The sequence below is a fragment of the Cydia splendana genome, chromosome 11, assembly GCF_910591565.1.
Source record: "Cydia splendana chromosome 11, ilCydSple1.2, whole genome shotgun sequence".
Lineage (NCBI taxonomy): Eukaryota > Metazoa > Arthropoda > Insecta > Lepidoptera > Tortricidae > Cydia > Cydia splendana.
In genome coordinates this window covers 11,637,997-11,645,312 of record NC_085970.1, presented here as the reverse complement: position 1 = coordinate 11,645,312, position 7,316 = coordinate 11,637,997, and the positions used below count along the sequence as shown (strand labels likewise).

The window sequence follows — 7,316 nt, the reverse complement described above, 5'->3', positions numbered from 1 at the left end:
GCACACTAACCAAATAAATACAAATATAAGAAGTGTGTGTATTGCATTGCAGTGCATATCAGTACTAGGCGGGCTATAGGTACGGTGAAAGAAAACATCGTGAGAAAACCGGACTAATCCCAATAAGATCTAATTTACCCTCTGGGTTGGAAGGTCAAATAGCAGTCGCTTTCGTAAAAGCTATTAGTGCCTACGCCAATTGTTGGGATTAATTACCAAGTGGACCTGAGTCGTGGTAAAATGCCGGGATAACGCGAAGATGATGATGATCAGTAAGTAGTAGGCAGGAAATAAGCGCAGTTGTTACTTTAACCGTCCAACTTTCCTCACATAACATTAATTTGTGTGTTTAGCCGGCCCTCGCAACGGTCAACAACTCGCCAACTTTCGAACTTCCACGACCGCCTTTATGAGCTGTTTCACTGCGCGAAATTAGTTTTTATTTTGTTTCATAAATAATAAAGTTTGCGATTAGGAAAGGGCGAATCTGATGAAAAAAGGTACCTTTTAGGATTTGCTGTTTCAATATCAAATATATCTTTCATAATAATGTTTTATGTAATTTTAATTACTTGGGTATGAAAAAAACCAGCCACGTGCGAGACGGACTCGTGCACGAAGGGTACCATACGTTACGCAAAAAACGACAAAAAAATAACGTTTGTCGTATGGGAGCCCCAGTTAAATATCTATTATATTCTGTTTTTAGTATTTGTTGTTGTCACGGTTCATGAGATACAGCCTGGTGACAGACAGACAAACGGACGGACAGCGGAGTCTTAGTAATAGGGTCCCGTTTTTACCATTTGGCTACGGAACCCTAAAAATATACGTATAATTGGGGACCAGTAGGCCGACAACGCATAAACATTGCAATTCAGCGAGGTAATGCTGCCAGCGTCTACGGCACCTTGCCGAGGGGCGATTTTTTTTATAGTTTAGGTTTTATTTTTATTAATTTGGTTTATAAGTTTTTATACAACATTTATATTTATTTAATGAATAATAAGCTACGTTTTTTTTTAATGCTAGTTCAATACATCAAAATAATCGTATCTCATAAAACAAAGCAAAGGAAAAATATAATAATTCAATGCTATGATGTTACGATTTTCGCTGCCCTTGGACAACGGCTAAAGGCTAAATGCCAAAATGTCTACAAAATGTCAAGTAATTACATTAGTTACTGGTCTGAAAATTACGTACAAAGTTTAGTTATTAAGTACTTATTGAGCCTTTGCAAATCGAAAATAAATAACTTGTTTAATTAATTAATTGAAGATCCTACCTAGTTACAATTACCGTGAAAACCCTTGCCCTTCCCGGTAGTCTCCTATAAAAGGATTCGGTAAATTTTCTCCCGCGAAATTCGTTGAAGAGTTTAACCACAACTTGATAGGTTTTTAAATTAAGTTTGTTTGATATTAATCCTGCCCCGAAATTATTATATTAATCCAACTCGGAGAATTCTCGAGCAGCTTATTGGAAATAATTTATCTTTCATAAAAATATTCAGTGTTTAAAAATAGTATTGAAAATGTAATTTTTACAGTGAGTACTGGTACGTATAGCTAGGTAAAAACGAAGCACCGGAAGCTCCGGCCCGGCCCCAGTCCGATCTAGTGTGAGTCAACCTTTAATCGTCTATCGTGTATATTACCTATAATTTTGACCCTCTCAAACTCATATTACCTAAAATTTTGTAGAGCAATGATACTTACTTACTATAAGTTGGGCATGCGAATTCCAAACTTGAGGTTTCGATCTCCTACTAATAAATTTCATAAGAACTATGCGAAACAGATTTTGTTATTTATTTTTTTCATTTTCTCATTGCTAAAGAGAACATCTTAAGCAAGCCAGACTAATCCCAATAAGACTGAGTTTCCCCTGTAGCTTGGTAAGTCCGCCGCATTCCGTAAAAATTAATGCAGCATCTGCGCCATTTCTTGGAATCAGATTGCAAAGCGAACTTGGAGTTCCTTTAGGATGCAACCGGGATACCGCTTCATGGGAAGGAGGCACATCATTTATCTTCAATTCTTCACTTAAAAGCATCTTCTGTTGGGATATTTCAATTATATCTGTTCAAATGATTCAGTCCCAACCCAACGCCATTTGCAGAAGCTATATTCTTATCGCTTACAGCCTAGCTTCTAAAATCCCAGTGGCTCCACGACTTTAGCACGAATAGCACGTCGACCGTTTATAGGATATCCGCAAGTTTCCAGTCTGTATCACACAAACAAATCGGTTTCTTACACCGCCCTAGTTTCTTACTTAGTGCCCTAGGCCGGATTTGAGCAAAAAAGTGAAAAACTTTTGACTTACAGATTGATTTAGGAAGGGAAGCCAATCGAATTTTTGATGCAAAATTTTGACTTAAGGAGGCTGCCCCTCAAAATTTGTAAAAAAAAGTTTTGCCTTGTGGTCAAGTTTGGTATCATTTTCGTGTAATTTAATGATGCTGAATTCATTTCTGATATTTAATTTATACGTTTTCATATAAAAAACTTTTAAAAAATGAAAAAAAAATAATTCGACGTTTTGATTTTTTTCAAATAAAAGTCGTTTTTTTTTTAATTTTAAAATGTAGACAAAAAACAATAATTTTACGAAAAAGCCCTATTATTCCTCATTATGACTGTATACACATAGTATATGTATTTTAATAAGATGTGGACAAAATAAAATAAAATATTGAGTTACTTTCGACAAAAATTCCATTGAATAGGAAACAACGATATGGTTTAAACTATGTCATTGTGTATGTATGGACTTAAGAACAAATAATACGAAGTAAATTGACACTAGAATGAATATATATATAAAAAAGAAACAGTTTTACTACAATGAACAATTGGTAACTATATAATATATACTTAATATTGACTATCATCTTCTATATCATCTATGACTGTTCCGTTGTCTATTACACTGCAACAAATGAAATAAAAATAAGTGTTAAAAGTAATACACTCAAGAGCAATGAAAATAGGTTACATCATCATCATCATCATAATTCATTAATTATAGGGATCTGGTATTGCGAGTGAGAGGAAAACCGTTTACCGTCATTAAATGATCTATAATCACGCTTGAAGCTAAAATGAGCGATAATTGAAGTGTGCTAAAGCTCTATGAACATTTCACGAATGCGAAGAAGCAGACAAATGAAAAAGCGTCATCACTTTAGAGCTTCATAGCAGCAGCCGCAAACGGCCACTTGAATATACTATAACTTAAGGTTAGCGCACTGGAAAATACCTACGAAAATCTGTATACAGGAGATACGGTGGGTGGTTATATCTTGGAATGTGCTTGGAATAGTTATACTGCTACAAAAGCAAATAATTTATGCAATCACATACCTATTCTTTTTTAATTCAATACTACAATAATTTTGGTCGCACTTTTGATATTTGACAGGCAATCATTGTGGAACTGAGAGAAAGGCCCTGCTTCGCATGAGGCGACTCGGTAACCTGTGAGAATAGCGTCCATCCCTTTCTCCGATGGAGCGTGAAAATCAATCTGCGCTGTTTGTCTCACTGTCCACAAAGGAGGCGCCCAGTCGGTAACTTTTGTGTGAAGCCTCGATGAGGGTTGGCTTCTCTCTAATTTTTATGCAAAATAAAAGAGTAATAAGACCATAGTGAAGAGAATCAGGCGTTACTTTGCGGAAATCCATATTAATTAAAACCAAAATATTACTTTGCTAATCCGCGAAAAGATAACGTGCTAGTCAATCAGTGCTAACCCGTTATACTTACTTGCGTATTTTTACATGCAATTAATATTCCCACCCTCCCACCGCAAAAATAAATACGCAAATAAATATAACAAACCACCACCAAAAGAATAATACTCGACACGTGTTTCGCCTCTCTACGAGGCATCCTCAGGAGTTGTTGACGGTCTGACGCCCGGCAACGGAATAGCATGCGTTGCGTTATCGGCATTACTGCCCTCCTAACGAAAAGTGCAATAACTAGAGTCAAGCTACTTTCGAGAAAAACGCAATAATATATTTTAAAATAGATAATGTTACGGCTGCACTGCTATATCCCGCCCTCTAAGCGAGTACTTCCAGCCTACCCAATTGGGTTTCGGTTCAAAGGGGGGTTGTGAAGCCGCGGTCCATGCACTCAGAACTCATATAACGCAAACCTCTGGTAAGGTCCTGTTGAAGGTGGACGTAAAAAATGCGTTTAACAGTGTCGACAGAGCTGTCCTCTTGGAACAAACACGCATAAAAGTACCACAAATTTATAACTTTATTTGGCAATGCTACAGCAGCGCCTCCCAATTACTTTTTAAAGAAAACCATCTCTCCTCAGCCGTAGGCTGCCAACAAGGCGACCCGCTTGGCCCCGCGCTTTTCAGTTTAGCGATTCAGCCAATAATAGTAAAATTAAATTCCAAATTTAATGTATGGTACTTAGACGACGGCACCCTAGGAGGTGATGTAAGCGAAGTTCTAGACGATTTTCGCGTTTTAATCGAAGAATTCCGCGGTATCGGATTAGAACTGAACTCTTCTAAATGTGAACTTTTCTTTTCCGATACATGTCTAGACAAAGATTTCGTACTTTCTAAATTCCGTCGTCTTGCTCCTAGTATTCAAATTACGGAGAAAAGCTCACTTCACCTCCTAGGGGCACCTGTGTTGGACGAATCATTTTCAGATTTTTTAGAGAACAAAATTAAAAACCTCAACGAAGTTTCGGATCGCATGTCCAGAATTAATGCTCATGTAGCGTACACCGTTATCCGATACTGCCTTTTCGTACCAAAATTCACTTACGTTCTAAGGTGCAGTCATTTTTGGAAATTTCCCACTCTTTTAGAAAAAATCGATAAAATTATTCAAAATCTATTAATTTCAGTTATTAACATAAACTTGGAAGACCGCTCATGGACCCAAGCTTCCCTGCCAATACGGCATGGTGGCCTGGGTATCAGAAAAGTGTCCAGCGTATCGCTCCCTGCATTTCTGTCCTCAACAAATAGTTCACAGGTACTAATTTCTAAAATTCAAAAGTCCCCAATCGACCAATTAAACATACCTTTTAATTTAGAGGCCAGAAATGCATGGAGTGATTCTTGCCCAAACACTGACCTGCCCGATAATCCCAATTCACAGCGTCTTTGGGACGAGCCGCTTTGTAGGCTGGTACGGCATAATCTGTATCAAACGGCAACCAGCCTTCATGAGCGCGCTCGCCTGCTCGCCGCTTCCGAGTGGGAATCCGGGCAGTGGCTCCAAGCCCTGCCTTCCATATCAACTGGAACACTTTTGGACAACTCCACCTTCCGCCTCTCCGTCGCTCTCCGCCTGGGAGTGAACTGTGTTTCCCCACATCGCTGTCGCTGCGGTGACCCAGTTGACCGGTTGGGCCACCATGGTCTATCCTGCGGTAGAAGCGCTGGGCGTGCCCCCCGCCATGCCAGCCTTAATGATATCATCCGTCGGGCCTTAGCCAGTGCGGGGACACCGGCAGTTTTAGAACCTACCGGCCTTGCCCGCGATGACGGTAAAAGACCCGACGGTATGACCCTAGTGCCGTGGAAGATGGGACGGCCGCTGGTTTGGGACGCAACCTGTGCCGACACCCTAGCGCTGTCCCATCTCCACGGCACTGCAGTGAAGGCTGGCTCGGCTGCCAACTCGGCCGAGCTTCTCAAGCGGCGCAAGTATGCAGCCATAAATAGTGGCTGCATATTTGAGCCGTTTGGGGTTGAGACTATGGGGCCTTGGGGGGAAAGCGCCCACAGGGTTTTCAACGAATGTAGCCGCAGGTTAGTCGAGTTGACGCGTGACCAGAGGGCTGGGTCATATCTAGCGCAGCGGATCAGCATTGCCATACAACGTGGCAATGCTGCCAGCCTTCTGGGTACGCTGCCAATAGACGGCGATTTGGGGCAAATTTTCTATTTATAGTTTTATTTTTAGGCTTAGTTTTAATTTTAGTTTTTAACTTTAGTTTTTAATTTTAATTTTTGACTGTGTTTTTAAAATAATATATATTATATAATAAATTAAAAAAAAAATAAAAATAAAAAAGATAATGTTATTGAGTTTATTTGTACGTACCTAATAATTATTTATTTATTTATTAATACTATAAAAAATGAGCAAACGCACTTATGCTTAGGATGGTCCAATACAGACATGATATAATTACAAGCCATAACTGCAATAAGTACTTATCGCACTTAAGTAATTCAAGATATTACGATTAAATCTTAAGTACAATAAGTAGTTTACTTATTGCAGTTTTAATTAGTAAGACAATGTGTTTAATTTTTTTTTTCTATTATGGTTGTTGCAAAACCGTACGCTGACGACATTGCACTGACAGATGAGGACAAACAGAAACTGGAGCATAAAGTGAACCAATGGAAGGGTGCGCTAGAGAACGGCGGTCTGAAACTAAATGTTGCGAAGACCGAGTACATGGCATGTGGCGGCACGGACCCCGACCCCATAAAGGTAGGAGACGAATTTGTCGTGAAAACGAATAAATTCAAATACCTTGGGTCCGTGCTGCACGAATCGGGTGAAACCGATCACGACGTCCAAGCCCGAATTAGCGCTGCTTGGGCAAAAAGGCGAGAAGTAACCGGTGTCCTCTGCGACCCCAGGATACCGGTGAAGCTAAAGGGCCTTGTGTACAAGAGCCTCATCCGACCAGTCCTACTATATGGTAGCGAGACCTGGCCTGTCCTCGGAAGGCATGTCCAGCAGCTTCACGTCACGGAGATGAAGATATTGCGATGGATGTGTGGCGTTACGCGACTAGATCGCATACGTAACGAACACATCCGTGGCAGCCTCGGCATCCGAGACGTAGCGGATAAGATGCAGGAAAGTCGCCTCCGATGGTATGGCCATATACGCCGCAGACTGGTAGACTACGTCCAAGGCCCTAGATCACGCGGCCGCGGTAGGCCTAAGAAGCGCTGGCTGGACGTCGTGACAGCGGACATGGGAGAGAACAATCTCACACCTGAGGATGCCGAAGACCGGGCGAAGTGGAGAAGACTGCACACGCAGGAAAGCGGACCCTGGCGCTAGGCCGGGAAAACGCTAGGTTTAAGAAGAAGAAGAGGTTGTTGCAAAAGTGTATTTTATGACACTTGTACCATTGTTCTGTGTTTGAGCATTAACCTCCCGGACGCTTCGGGCCTTCGGCCCTACGCTGAAGTCGGCCTTCGGCCTTCGCATGTAGACACTTGTACCATTGTTCTTTGTTTGAGCACTAACCCGGATGCATCGGGCCTTCGGCCCTACGCGGAGCTCGGCCTTCAGC

General features: G+C 41.0%; 1 pseudogene; it reads left to right on the top strand.

Moving 5' to 3' along the window:
* The first annotated feature begins 6,312 nt into the window (after window positions 1-6,312).
* Window positions 6,313-7,070, top strand: LOC134795052 (uncharacterized; annotated as a pseudogene).
* The last annotated feature ends 246 nt before the right edge of the window (window positions 7,071-7,316 follow it).